The sequence below is a fragment of the Mustela nigripes genome, chromosome 8, assembly GCF_022355385.1.
Source record: "Mustela nigripes isolate SB6536 chromosome 8, MUSNIG.SB6536, whole genome shotgun sequence".
Lineage (NCBI taxonomy): Eukaryota > Metazoa > Chordata > Mammalia > Carnivora > Mustelidae > Mustela > Mustela nigripes.
The window spans coordinates 30,540,272-30,555,828 of record NC_081564.1 but is presented as its reverse complement, the minus strand read 5'-3'; the positions used below and the strand labels follow the sequence as shown (position 1 = coordinate 30,555,828).

General features: G+C 41.6%; 1 protein-coding gene across 3 annotated transcripts in view; it reads left to right on the top strand.

The window, feature by feature from the left end:
* The window catches only part of LDLRAD4 (low density lipoprotein receptor class A domain containing 4), a 368,881-nt gene that overhangs the window by 14,500 nt on the left and 338,824 nt on the right, over positions 1–15,557 (top strand). Inside the window, exon 2 of one of the 3 annotated variants that reach the window (XM_059409130.1) lies at positions 10,573–10,667. The exons of the other annotated variants lie outside the window; for them this stretch is intronic. The gene's annotated coding sequence lies outside the window, so the exon portion shown is untranslated. The remainder of the gene's footprint in view (positions 1–10,572; positions 10,668–15,557) is intronic. 3 annotated transcript variants of the gene reach the window in all.

Below are 15,557 nucleotides of genomic sequence, written 5' to 3'. Positions count from 1 at the left end.
TCACATTCAATATAAATGTGATTTATCTTTAAGAATTCCTAAATTTTAACAAAGCAGTGTTTCTGGGAAATAAAAATGTGTCATCTCACGACCCATGTAATTTTCTCCTGCATTCTTAAGCTTACAACTCCTTCTTTTCCTTTTTCTTTTTTATCTTTTCTCCCTTCCTTTCCTTTCTATTCCTTTCCCTTCCCTTTCCTACATTTCTTCTTCTTCTTCTTTTTTTAAATTGTGTCTTTTATTTTTGAGTTCAAGACTGAAGAGTCCCAAGCAGTGACCATAGCCTAGGGATTTTTCTGTTTATCTTGGGAATATTGCCCCCGAATCTGTTGGGCTAGCTGATTAGGTTACTTTTGACCAATCAGATGAAATTTTGGAAAATGTCCCAGTGAAACAAGATTTTCCCTTCTAAGCTACCAGCAAGAAGTGTTAGATGTTGGGTACTTTCAGTATAGCCAGTCCTTATGTATTTGTTGTGTATCATCTAGGGGCTCAGCAGTGACAAGGAAGGACTATGGGTTTCAGAAATTTCATGTCCTCAGGAAGCAATTTCTCTGCTATTTGGATGGTAGAGTGGATGGAAATAATGATAAAGCATTTCTGAAGGCTGGATGTTTTTCTGGGTCTTAGGTGTTGCCTTAGTGTTTCAAAACCATATAGCAAACAGTAATAACAATGTTGAGTGCATTTTCATGTGAACACAGATTACCTGCGGGTTGGCTACTGAGATTATTCCTGGATGGGTTCTGTGCATATTTGTGATTCTGTGAGCCATGCTCTACTGTGTTGTTTCTCCACCTAATTCAGATTGCTGTCTAGCTTGAGATGACTATAGGTTAGGGAAACTCGAGTTATAAAATCTCTTTAGCGTCTAGAAATATCTCAACATTCTTTAGTCTTTCAGCTTTGGGATACCATTCACAATGCCAAATGAAATGAGACATTTCTAATACATTTTGAGAAGGGAGAGAGGACACTCTTGGGTTGAGTTTTCTCTTGTCCGGTTCTTCAAAAGTTACAGTGGCTGGGTTGAAAAATTTTAAAAATCATGCTTCCAGGTAAAGAAATTGGAGCATAAGAGAGCCACATGATTGACTGAATTATCATGACGCATGGAAGATACAGATTTCTTGGTTTCTGCTTACTCCTCCTGATTGAGCAGGACATTGTTTTTTGGTTATTACATGGAGGATTTACTTTGCAGTAAATGAGGCAACAATAAGCTGGCTTCTGCTTTGTGGGAGAGCAGCAGTCCTGATATAAGGTTTTTTTCTTGTTTGTTTGTTTTTGGCTACAATTTTATTGTTCTTTGGTACTTCTGGAGAACAAAGGGCACTGGAGAGAGATCTGGAATCTTTCCAATTCAGGAGGATTGGAAATGGACATTAGGACACTAGGAAATGGAATGATGACCAAAGCAGTGAGGACTCCAGGAGATCAATTCTGGGTATTAATAAGAATGCTCCTGAGGTAGGTGTGCTTTGTTTCTGGGCGTTGGCCACCCCACCAAAGGAATACTGTGAGCCTTCTTTGTTGAATTTTTAACTTTTAAGTTAGACACATGATGAAAGCATAAACCTAAAGTCACTGGTTTAGGTCTTGACAAAATTACACATTTTTTGATGATCTTCAAAGCATTGGGGCATGGGTTGGCATTCTTCGTAATTCAGTTTTATCTCTACTATACTCTATAGAATCATATCCCTTCTATGGTGTCTGTAGAATTTCCTTTCCAAAAAAGGAAAGCTGATATTTTGTGGACATATTACTTTAGTGGAAGAGACATTATTTCTAGGTCGCTGCTGTGAAGCTTTTGCCTTATAGACAGGCTATCGCTGATCTCACGTGTTAGTCTTTGTGTTTGTTTCCTTTCTCTAAGTCAGCATAGTTGAACTATGGTTATTTTATGGCTTCTGTTTCCCCTCTACCATCTCTGAGCAGATACCTTAATTATTTAATTAAACTTAGATGCATGAAGAGAACACCTACTTGTATAGAAACTATGCAAATGTATGCAAATCATGTACAAATGAGTTGGCTTGGTTGGACTGGAATATTGCATTACACCAGCCCTTCATTGCCTTCACAGAAGAAGAAATACAGAAGTACAGTTGTCTTACTGTCCACTTTTAGATCGAGTCACAACTTCGGGATGCTTTTTTACAAAAAAGTGTTTGACTGCCTCACTCAGAAGTCTTGGTTGAATGTCACATTCCTTCATTTTTTTCACAGTGCATATGAATTTTTAGGTGTCAGAATTACCTCATTAGTCATTGCCACCTCTTCTGATCACCCTGGGAAGCTACCTTTAAAGTTAATCTTTAAACTTTTTTTTTTTTTTTTTTTTAAATATTGCATCTTACCTTGCTTTGAGTTCTAGAAAATCATATGCTAATGGCACTGTCTGAAGATAGGCCTATTTTCTTTAGGAATCTTGTAAAAGTCAGGCTCACAGACTTGTGGGGGCTGGAGGAGTTCTTTAGTACACTTCAGTAGTAGGTCTCTCTAAATTTTTGGTAAATTATTTGTGAAGTTGGAATGACAGATTTGCCCTAGTGATTCTTCTTATAACCTCTGGCTTACTTTACTTTAATTCCATAAAGTAAGCTGAGAAATGTACATGTTAAGTGCTAGTTACTGTCCATGATGAAAGGGCTGATGATGGTCAAGGTGACTGTCACTCTGGGGCTGTAGGCTGGGAGCACATCAGAAGGACCTGACCAGAAATGGCTTAAGTAGGAGATAATTATGATGAATGATCTCTTCTTAAAAAGGCTTAATCACTCAATCTGAATACATAGCAAGAGATTTTTGTCATCAAAAGGATGATGTCTGTGGTAGTTCAAAGCCGTTATTAACAGAAAAATAAGTTGTATCTTTTTCTTTAGAATTGAAAGGGACCTAAGCTATCATATATATTCAAAAACCTCAACTACAAGTGGAGAAATACAAGTCAGAGAGGTTAGGTGGCATGCCCAAAGTCAGACCCTAAGTAAACGATGGAGTGAGCCTTGATATGAAAACTCTGTACCCTTTTTGGACCTTGTTCTACACCACAGGGTGTGGATGGAGAGTGTTGTAAGCTGAGGTGAAAATGGTAATTTTGGGGATGACTGGGTGTCTTAGTTGTTGATTATGTGTCTGACGCTTGATTTCAGCTCAGATCATGATTTCAGGGTCATGGGATTGGGCCCTGCATAAGGCTCCATGCTTGGTGTGGAGCCTGTTTAAAATTCTCTCTTCTACTCCCTCAGCCCCTTGCCATACCCTCTCACTCTCAAAAAAGAAGGAAAAAAAAAAAAAAAAAGAAAAAAGAAAAGAAAGAAAGTGATAATTTTAATGGTTGCTAGGAAAATGCTGATTGCATACTTTTCACATCATAACTGATGTTAGTGCAGCTTGCCTTACTTGTTTGAGTGCCAGCCTATTGTGTAGAACAGTAAAAATGTCTTTTTCATTTGGTCTTATATAGACTAGCTGGGAGATTGTTAGAAGAGCTGAGAAATTTTCAGTACTCTCAATAGGTAGAAAAGTGAATTCTCTCAGATTTAGTCAGTAGTTGTGAGAAAATGCTCAGGAACAAAGAACAGTTGAGAACTGGCTGGTCAGATTTTAGGCACATACATAAATATTTTGTAGTAGTCAAACACAATGAAAAGTAAGCATTTGATATGTAGGTAAACCCTTCTTGCCCTGGAAGAAATGAGTTATGGAATCTTTGTTTGTAACTGAGGAACTAAGCCAACATTTTTTCTAAGGGAAGTTGCTTAAACAAAGGTATCAGCAGTAGCAAGGCCACTTGTTGACATTTGGACTTTGCAGAAACTCAAAAACTTACTTTACTCTTTTGCTTAGAATTTTCCCTCATACAGTGGCGTGTCTTTTCCATACCAACGTATGTAACCTTGTGGAATGTGCCCAACATTTTAGAAAGCTGGGATGGACCTTATAACTGAGGAAAGGTTGGAAGTTGATTCTTCTATAGGGTACCTGTTGTAGAATCATTACGCTATCAAGCCATGTATGTGGAGATCACATGGTGCCTGAGCCTGAACCAGGGAAAACCAGTGGCTTCTGCATTTGGAAGCACAGAGGTGGGCACAGGGTTCCCTCAGCATCTCCCCACATGTCAGCCTGTAGCTGTGCTGTCACCGGGGACTACCAGGAACATAAAACATAGCTTTACATATCCAAATATCTCGTATGTAAGCTTAAACCTGTGGAAGAAGTAGAATGAATTTTAGAGGTTCCCCGGGCACCTTGAAATGTTTAACATCATTATACTCAGTAGGTTATAATGGTTGTGGTCTGGTAACATCTGAGTGGAAAGAGAATCTTTGGGTTGTTGTTTCATGCTCTTGAGTACCTGGAACAAGTGACATGGCCATATTCCTATGAGGCCTTGAGACCTTTACAATAGAAGTAAACTAGAATGTGTATGTTCATGTGTGTACTTTTAAAATATTTTTTAAAGATTTATTTATTTTTAGAGAGAGAGTGAGTGAGTGGGGGAGGGGTAGAAGGAGAGGGAGAATGGACTCCTCAAGCAGATTCCCCACTGAGTAAACAACACAATGTGGGGCTTGATCCCAGGGTCCTGAGATCATGATCCAAGCTGAAACCAAGAGTCGGCCATTAAACTGACTGAGCCATGCAGATGCCCTTCATGTGTGATTATACAAAAAAGTTTTTTTTTAGTGTTTGTGTGTAATATTGAGCACTGTGCACTCACAAAGGCAGAAATCATGAAGTCAGAGTTTTAGAACTCCAAGTAGCTGTAGAGATTGTTGATTCTATCTTTCCATTACACAAAGAGGAAAACCAGAAGCCCGGAAATGTGGAGTGACTTGCACAGGGCTGTGTAGACAGCCATTTGTAGAAGTAGGAGCAGAGCCAGGGGTCTTTCCAGTTCAGAGCTTCTTGTGTTCTGTTAGGCTGTCTTTACTGCTGTCCCTTCAGTTCAGTTCCACAAGGGTTCTGCAGCATTGGGCCAACCTGAAAGGAGGCATGATCTGTTGTACCGTAGCAGGAAGAGAATGCAGTGAATTATATCTACTTAGAGTCCATCTCAAATTAAACATTTGGAATTCTTTTTTTTTTTTTTTGACACAGAGAGAGAGAGAGAGGGCATAAGCAGGGGGCGTGGGTGAGGGAGAAGCAGGCTCCCCACTGAGCAGGGAGCCCGATGCAGGACTCGATCCCAGGACTCTGGGATCATGACCTGAGCTGAAGGCAGATGCTTAACTGACTGAGCCACCCAGGTGCCCTGAAACTTTTGGAATTCTTAAATATAACCTTGCATAAAGTAGGGAAAAGGAACTCTGGAAAGCTTGTTCTAGAAATTTCAGGCTGTAGCCCAGTAGTGAGCAATACTGATTACATGACCACCTCTGACAATGTGGGCATAGGGGTTCTTGCCTTCCATGTGCCTATCCATGAATATCACTGATAACTGACAGGCTCCATTTTGTTTTCTTAAGAAATTATAATAGAACTAATAATGGTAAGTACCCCTTCACTGATATACATATAGTTTTGATTTATAACTAACATTTTCTTTCTTAATTTAAAACATTTTTAAATGATAAAAGTAAAATAATTTAGGAACAAAGAAAAAGATAAAAGTCACTGTGGTTTCATTATTTTCATACAATTGTTTTTCTTCCTGTGCATTTCTTTTGTCTTTTAATATTTAAAACTTTTTTTAAAAATGTACTTTCTATAGACAACTATCATATGATCTCCCTGATATGAGGAAGTGGTGATGCAACATGGGGGCTTAAGTGGGTAGGAGAAGAATAAATGAAACAAGATGGGATTGGGAGGGAGACAAACTATAAGCGACTCTTAATCTCACAAAACAAACTGAGGGTTGCTGGGGGGAGGGGGTTTGGGAGAAGGGGGTGGGATTATGGACATTGGGGAGGGTATGTGCTTTGGTGAGTGCTGTGAAGTGTGTAAACCTGGTGATTCACAGACCTGTACCCCTGGGGATAAAAATATATGTTTATAAAAAATAAAAAATTAAAAAAAAAATGTACTTTCTATAAGGTCATAATCCCATGGCTGTGTGAAAAGTTCATGAGCTTTGGAGGCAGACAGACCTGGGTTTGATTTCTGGGCCTATCAGTAACTAATTACGTGACCTTGGGCAAATTCCTTCACTTTAGTATTTTCATCTATAATGAGCTAATACCTTAAACTCAAATAGCATTCTTAAGAGGGTTGAAGGAGATACTGCTATACATGAAGTCCCTGGCCTTTTGTGGTACACCATTCACTGCTTAATTTTCTCTCCTGAGCATTTGATTTTCATTTTGCTGCATGGTCCGAAAGGAAATTACTGCCCTTTGGTAAGAGAAGTCCCCAGGTCCCCATGGCTGGCCCCAGGAGAATGTTCACAGGAGAGGGTGATGGGACTGAGTGACTCTGGGGCCCCAAGGGTCTCTACGTCTTGGAGGGGCCTTTGCTTTGCTGGTCTGAGGGTGGAGGGCAAGGGGAGAAATGACACTGTGCTCTTTGGTGTTTTCTGGCTGAGTAGAAACCCTTTTTCTGGTATCCTATAAAGAGCTGGGACAATTCAACCCTCTTTACTGGAGCCTGGTAAACACATGGACCAGATTAAAGGGAAGTGCTAGTTCCAGTTCTTGAAACATGGTTTCTTGAATGCCAGAGCCATGATACTGGTGTCCAAATTTCAAGTCTAACATGGAGTCTCTACCAGGTCTATCTATCCTTTCTAAGATGACAGGCCTTTCTTTGATCATTCAGATGAAAAGGAGTAGTTGGTCTGGGATTTGGACTGAAGCTGGAAGTATAGTGGGATTTCTCTTATCTGCAGGAACTGGCAGGAGGGCTCCCTGGAGCAGGCATGCAGTGGGCCACATAGGGGCACTGTGGTGTGGAGAGGCCTGGCATAGCCATTGGGGGAGATAGGTGGCTATGGAGGGGCAGCCTCCCTGCCATTGCTCAGGGGCAGAGCTCTGGTTCTAGGGTGGGATAGTCCAAAAGTGAGGGACTGATTAGCTTTTACTTATCTATTTTTTTGAAAGTATTTTATTTTTAATTTCTTCATCCAAAGTGGGTCTTGAATTCAACTCCAAGATCAAGAGTTGCATGCTCTACCAGCTGAGCCAGGTGCCCCAATGCTTAGCTTTTAAAGACAATGGAGATTCCCAGCATTTATCAATGGGAAGCTGGCATAGAAATTTCTGGTAGAAATTCAAGGGCATATAGGGTCTGGGGCCAAAGTGCTTGGATAAAAATGCACTTGATCAGGACACAGCTCTTAGGTTCAGGTTGGCACTGAGCACATGGGGTCCAACAGTCTAGTTTAAGTCTGTCCTGCTTCAACTTGGGATTCTTCTGAGGCCTGGACAGGTAGCATTAGCAATGGGCCCTGTCGCCAAATTCTGGGAAAGCAGAAGTCAGTATGTCATGTGTAGTTTGAATATAAAGCTTGTTAGAAATTCCTCCATTTTTGAAATTCTGGGGGAAATATCCATGGGATGCTTTCATCGTTCCCTCTGAAGTTCAAGGACGGAATCCTTAGAGCAGTAATGATATGTAGCATGGAGGTATGCATGTGAAATGACATTTGTAGTGAATAAAAGGGGGTTTGGTTTCCTCTGAAAAGTGAAGATCATTTTTCTAATGCCTCCGTCCATACAGGAACATCAGATCAACCCTCACAAACAGCAGTGCCCTACTGCTGTGGACGGTGAATGCGTGAGTGGCTGTGGAAGATTAAGCCTGGGCCAGACTCTTTCTGGAAATTGACAGATTTTTATAGCAGTGGCAGAACTTTTCAAGTTTATATGTGCGTGTTTGATATCTCAAAGTAAAATCATTTAAAAATCTTTCTTTAGAGTTTTGCTTTTAGAACACCTGCCTCTTCCTCACTGAATCAAGTTAAATGGGTAACACACCCCAACCCCCTCAACCTCTCTGCTTCAGATAAGAGAAAGCCCAAGTAACCGACTACATGGGCCAGAGATGTACGCACCTGGGACTAGCACTCTCGAGCCAGTCCTGGATTTAAGATTAAAGCCCTTCGTGTTGCAACTTGAAGTTTTTAGTCTGCCGTGACAGTTACAAGTGAATTTCAGGGAGACATTCAGACTTGCAACCTCCTCATGGATGCTGTTGGTGATGTCTGCATTGGTGGTGAAGTGTGTTTTAGGGTACTCTTGTAGGGGTGTAGAAACAAGAGGGAGGGAGTCCACTGCTCCTGGGCTCCTCAAGGATGCTGTTCTCCTCAGAAGAAGGGGTGGGTTGAAAAGTTGCCTACCTATGATCACCTGATGCTTGCACAGATCAGTCTTTCATGGTAAAGGGGCTCTGTTGGCTCTGTCCGGAGAGAAAATGCCTGTATTCAGGAGAATATACTGGAAATAGGAATAGCTGGTCATAGCCCATCTGGCTCTGCCCAGTGTCTGACAAGTTTTTGGTCCCTGAGGAATTCCACCTTCCCCAGCCATAGCTTCTGGTCCTTGCTTATCTCTGGAGAGCCCGGGTTTTGAAGCCCAGCCAGTACTTTCTTACAGGTGGGGCTAATCCAGAGCACAAAGAGGAAATTGTGGCTTTTCTTCTCATGCTTCCACCCACCTTTGCCTCCTCAACCTCTTGAGGCAGAATGGACGGTTGTGGTGGGAAACTGAACCCTTGTTGGGGGGCCCTGGGAACAAAAGCGGCAACTTCGGGGTACATGGGTGACTCTGTCGGTTAATAGTCTGCCTTCAGCTCAGGTCATTATCCCAGGGTTCTGAGATTGAGCCCTGAGTTGGGCTCCCTGCTCAGAGGGAGTCTGAGAGGAGTCTGAGAGGAGTCTTCTTCTCCTCTGCCCCTCCCCCCCCCCGCCTCCCCGCGTCATGTTCTCTCTCGCGTGCACTCTTTCTCTCAAATACATACATACATACATAAAATTTTTAAAAAGAAGAAGAGGGACAACCTCTGCTCTGATGGTCTTTGTCCTAAGGACATGGCCAAGGAAGATCTGTGATTCAGGGACCAGTGCCTGTACTGAGTGGTGTTGCTGCCTATTGTATAGGCTTGTCCTCGTGGAGATGCTTAGAATCATCTCGGCTTATTTTTGGGTCAGGTATGCGAGAATTGGCCATGAAATGAAAACTTGAGTACTCAACAGCAGGATAAGCGAATTTGGTATCTTTAGGTCATCTTTATATTGTCAGCCGCCTTATTCAAGAATTCCTTCGTTGTATGGGACACCCAACAGGATTGTTCAAGCAAAAGGAATACTTTGTGTTATATTTTAATGAAGGATTTCAGCTTACGGAGACCTTCATCTGGTCTTAAATTTCTCAAGCTGAACCCCTCTTCTCATCAGAGATGGGCTGTGGTAAAAAAGAAAGTAAGGTCACTGGGGAGCTAGCAGCTAGTTCAAGCTCTGAAACCAGTTGCTAACCAGCAGCTTTACTTTAAGCACCTCACGTTACAGAGTTTCTGAACACCTGAGGAGTGGGTCTTTTCCATGTTTATCGTTACAGAGTTTCTGAACACCTGAGGAGTGGGTCTTTTCCATGTTTATATCCTTGACATCCAGCGTGTGCCTGGCGGGCGTAGGTGCTCAGCAAACGTTTTGCCAACTGTGGAAGGAGAAGGTGGGCCCAGAGCCTAGCCCAGGGTGTGTTCAGAATAGCTTTAGGAGGTGGGCAAAAGGAAAGATTTTCCAGTCAACTGAATTTTACAGATACTGTCTGTTAAATCCTTTTCTTGGAAATTCTTATTTATTTATTTATTTATTTGGTCAGGAGGGCAGAAGGAGAGGGAGAGAAAGAGTCTTAAGCAGGCTCTGCACCCAGGACAGAGTCCATGAGGGGCTTGATCTCACAACCCTGAGATCATGACCTGAGCTGAGATCCAGAGTTGGATGCTGACCTGACTGAGCCACCCAGGCATTCCCTTTTCTTGGAGATTCTTAATGCACCATGGGCATATTAGACTGTGAGAAGTCCTGTGGTAAAGAAAACCTCAATGTTGTTTAATCTAGACTTTCCTAATCTTTGATACAAGAACACCGTTTGCCTGCAGCTCCATGAAGCTGGAGAAACATTTGCTGGACCAGAATACCTTGAAGGAGACTTCCTGCTGGAATATTCTAGAACTTGAGAGCAGGGGTGGGTTGATGGGACATATTTAGAGGGATAACAAGGTAATACAAGGTTGAAGTTTGGGACGAGAGGAAGGGGTCTCTCAACAGGGCTCAAACTCCAGATTTTGGAAGTAAACATTTTAGGACACACTCTTCATTCCTAGCATGACCCGGAATCTCTGGTGAAGTATTTTATCTCCCAAGCTGATCTCACACATGCACAGAGAGATGCTCATCTTGTCCTTAGGGAACCTAGCTCAGCGGACCTGTTTCTGTCACGCTCATGAACTTTTCCTTATTTTCCTTTTTAGCAGATTGTAAATATCTTGAAAGCAGGACTCTAGTCAAAACTCTGTACAAATCTCCTGGGCACCATTCCTGGTTATTCACCAATAAGTGATGAAAGTGCTGAAAGACGCTGTAGAAACTTGGTTACCACTGTCCCTTTCCTTTTTCTGTAGGGTCTGAGATGAGCACCGCTAACGGGGCAAGCAGGAGAGTGTCCAGTTGTCCCCTGTCCCAGGTGTGCCTCTCCCCATAACGTCAGCTTCAGCAGGTGGGTTTGATGGTGCCTGCCTGCGAACATGCCCCGGTGGTCTGCTGCTCTCTACTGACCACCCACCGCTGTCTCTGGGAACCCATGCCCCTGCCCCCAGAGTTTCTCTCCTCCCACACCCCCTCCTAGATAAGTACATATAAACGCGATTATGTTTAGAAGCTGAAGCATTTGAATAAATCAGATGCTTTTGCCCAACCCTAGAATAAAGGCTGTAGTTATTTTAACAACAACAACAACAACAAAAATCCTGCAGTCTTCAGCTATTTCTGGAGGTCGACTGGTAATTAGCATGCCATTTGTAATTCATTGCTGTCTCAGGCTGTTTGTTTCCTTGTTCCAGTGTAGCCCAGTTTGGGAGACTAGGTTTATTTCATTTGGAGATGTGATTTTGTGGAGACCTCTAAAATGCCGTCATAAGATTAATGGTTTTCTGTAGCCCAAGTTTGCCAAACCTGGTGTTTGTAGCTCAATTATTAGTCTTCAGTAGCTCTGTGGAGGGGAGTAACAGCTTGTTAGGATGGTATTCCGTTTCCAAGAAAAGTGTCAAAAAGCAACTGCTTCAGGAAGGACTGATACTACCTGGGGTAAGTGACACTTCAGGAGAACAGGTAGTTTTGGGATAGGTTAAGGAGGCTTTACATTGTTTTGCCTATTTCAGTGTTATTCCTGGGATATATTTCACGTTTTTAGTTCATATATTAACCGATGTGCATGAAGGCCAAATGCAGAGGGTGCCTTTTGGAAATTTATACTGCCAGACTGAAAGGAAAATGTTTGCATTTGTTCTTGTAACAGGCAGGCAGGTGAGAAGGCTCCTGGAGACAGCCTAGCCCCACCCCCACACCCGCCGTGGTCTGTCCCTGGGGACTTCATGCTTGCTCTCCAGCTGCAGAAGGAAAAGAGGAAAATATGCAGTTACTGTTTCTGTTTTGGAGTGCTGGGACCTGCTGCTGGTTGTAAAATGAGAACTTGGCCAAGGTCCAAAAGGAAAGCTTTTGGTTCCTTCTTTTTAGAAAGATTTATTGGGGGGTAGTCTTTAATGAATAGACTGATTCTCTAGATTTCTCCAGCAGTGTAAGGCTGTCTGACTCTGGCGGCTCAGTTGACCCTATAGTTGCCAACAGTAAAGGCACAAGGCGGGCTGGAACGCAGCATAAGGAGAGCGCGTGTGAGACTATATACCATACATGGTCTCGATGCCTGCCTGGCCATCTTGGGGCTGCCCATGTGTCTTCTCATATCCACTGAAGGGGAACTACATTAACTTTGCCCTCTGAGGACTTAGTTTTGGATGAAGGGAAAGAGGAGTTTTATTATACATGAGCTAAATTTTTCTCAACTAACTTTCTTGACCCTCAATTCCCAAGATGATACAAAAAAAGAAGAAAGCTAAAACAAGACAAAACAAAATAAAGCACTTCTGTGAATGGAAAGCACATGTGTTGTTACCAATGGATCGCTTGATAAAAGGGTTTAGATAGATGAGCACTAGATTCTATTAGGAAAGAATTAAAGTGGTTCTAATTGCCCTATAAGATATGATGATAAGAAGGAACTAGCTCAAATTATACAGAGGCTAAGCAGTCATGCAAAAACTATGGCCTGAAATGTTGGAGAGTGCAGTTTATCACCAGGGAAAGTCATTTCTGGAAATTTTTAGGATGCAAAGGTAAACAACCGGAAAAATTTGAGTACAATTCCGTACCGTGCAAGTACACACCCAGGTACCTCCATCCAGGTGGGTCGTCTGGGATGTCAAACAGAGTCTTTTATGCCAGGACCCATGGGGGACTTGGCGGCTTCCCTGCTCAGCTCCAGTCGTGGTTGATGCTGTCGAAGGCACTGGACTTTCGATACCGCACTGTGCCAGACTGTGGATCAGACCACCTAGACAAGTGCTGGGGAAGAGGCTATGGAGGGTGGTTGCCTTTCAGACTCATCCCTGTCCAACAAGACCAACCAGCCATTCTCATCTGATTAATCCAAAAGGTTTCAGCTCTTTCAGCTTTACCTACTGCAGTTTTAAGAAAATGGATTCCATGTGTTTTAGTTTCCAATTATGATATTCAAGAATAATTTCTGTTTTCTGAAATTCCTTGTCGTGGGAACAGGCTCGAGGATAGAGAATTGGTAAATTAAGTACCATGAGGAAGTATTAAGGATTCCCTGAGAATGGGGAGAGGTAAATGATGGAGGAGACAAAAAGAACATCAGAGGAAAGTGGACATGTAGTCTTCTTAGGCGTCGGCTTGCTGATATGGAATCTGGTATAAAAGAAAACTGTGATATGTTTAAAAAAATCATTATTTTTGTTTTTTTAAAAATTAGGTATCATTACATGGTTCAAAAATAAAATCCATTATCAAAAGGTATTCATTCAGAGTCTACTTCTGTCTACTCTGTCTCTGTCCCCATAGTCACTGTTATTGTTTCTTATGTATCTTTCTAGAATTTTCTTACCTATTTATAAATTTAAGAATATATCAATCACCACCCTCCGTCTATCCAAAAGGTCTCATACCCGTTTTTCTGCACACTTTGCTTTTCATGCTTAATGTGTCTTGGAGATCCTTCCACATCCACATCAGTGCATACAAAGCTTCCTTCCTGCTCATTCTTTCTCTCTCCTTTCCGTCCCCGCCGCAAACCCCCCTTCTATTTACAGATGCCTGGTGTCCCATTTAATATACATACCATAATTTATTGAACTGGTTAGTCCTCTATTAATGAACATTTAACTGATTTCCTCATTTGCTTATACAAACAAGATACCATGAATAACATATTTCATTTCACTAAATTACATTGCACTTAATTATATGCAAGCATAACCTTAAGGATAAATTCCCAGATCTGGAATCGTTAAATCAGAGAGCATATGCATTTGTAGTTTTGATTGACATTGCACACCCCCATCAGCAGTGGGTGAAGGTGCCTGTTTTACCACATTCTTAGCAGTAGACCATGTTACCACATTTTTGGAGTTTACCAAACAGATAAGTGGAAAGTGTGCCTTTTAATGTAGTTTTAATGTACATTTCTATTATTATGAGAAGTTGCGCACCTTTCAGGTGATTGTACGAGCCCTTTCTGTATGTGGATTGTATCTTTTTTTCTCATGGATTTCTAGGAGCGTTTTGTATATCAGGGAAGTAGATTTTGTGATAAAACTTGCAAATACTCTTTGGAAGTTTTTGTTGTCTGTCTTTATACTGATTTTTACCAGCCTGAAATTTCTGATGTTTATGTGGTTATATTTATCATTCTTTTCTTCTGTGGCTTCTGGATTTTGAGTCATAGTTAGGAAGGAATTTCCAACTTGGCTGTAGAAGCACAGTGTTGTTTAGGATTAACTGGTTTTAGAAATTCTGTTGGTTTCTGTTTCTAAAACCTAAAAATAACAGATTATTCAAATTATACTTGTTTTTTTGTTTAGTGTGATTTGCATTTGTCCTTTCTTCTTGACTCTATTTAATGTGTATTTACTACATTTTTCCATCTCCCATAACTGGAAAGAGATTCTAATTGCCACAAAGTGGAAAATGGAGGGCATGCTCTCATTGGGGTGGATTAGATTTATGGAGGGTTGTATGTGGCCCTGGCGCCTGTGAGTGGTTCTGCCTGGTGGGACTAGGCACTGTCATGGAAAGAAGTGTAGGGTGGTCTAGAGTGCCTTGGAATGCGTTGAGAGCGATAGAAGGTGTTATTTGTTATGTTAATGTGGAAACTTTTGAAAAGCACTTAAGGATGGGTAGCACTTAAGGATGTAATGCTGGAATACAAATACCCAACAAGTAGCCTTGGAAATTCACGAGTTGGATGAGGATGAATTGGCCAATGAAAGTAGAACTCCAGATATTTCACTTTCTATTCATTCTGGTTCCTAGTTTTTCTTGCAAGCAATTATTAGATGTGCCCAGCCTCTTATGTTTATTACTTATAATTCTGTTTTCCCCATGTGAGTTTATTGAGGATTTGGGGGTTGGTTCATGGGAAGGAGTCTGGAATGACACAGTACCCCATTCCTGTGGTCTCTGTAGTACTCTATAGTCATGTTAAAGACCTTAAAAAGACAAATTTGGGTGGGTCGGATAACTTAGACCTTTGTGAGTGATATTGTGACTTATAAGAAATATATATATTTGATTATTCAGATAACCAAAATATATTTCTTATATATATTTGGTCTTTGTTTATAATTCCCAATGCACAGCTTCTAAAACCCTTGGAATATCCTAAGCGTTGAGAGTGATAAAAGGTGTTATTTGTTATGTTAATGTGGAAACTTTTGAAAAGCACTTAAGGATGGGTAGCCAGTGGAGCTAACCTGGTGATAAGAGGGTTAGAACTTTTAGTCCTTCCTACCCCTTCCCCATCTCTAGGGAGGGTAGAGGGGCTCAAAGCTGACTTAGTTGCTAATGGCCAGTGATTTAATCAATGTATGTAATGAAGCCTTCATAAAATTCCAAAGGACAGTGTTTGGAGACCTTCCGGGTTGATGAATACCCAGAGATTGGGGAGAGTATAGCACCTAGAGAGAGTTTGGAAGCTCTCTGCCCTTTCCCCATACCTTGTCCAACTCAACTCTTCCTTCTGGCTGTTTCTGAGTTACATCCTTTTTAAATGAAATGATAATCTAGTAAGTAAGATGTTTCTCTGAGTTCTCTGAGCCACTGTAGCAAATTAATGGAACCTGAAGAGGAGATCCTGGGAACCTCTGATTTTATAGCTAGTCAGTCAGAATTACAGGACCTGCATTTATGAGTGACATCTGAAATCCAAGGAGGAGGTTGTGGGACCCTCTCATGTATAGCAGTTAAGTCAGAAGGACAGGTAACAACTGCGACTGGCCTCCTCAAGTGGCATGGGAGAACAGTGTTGCAGGAG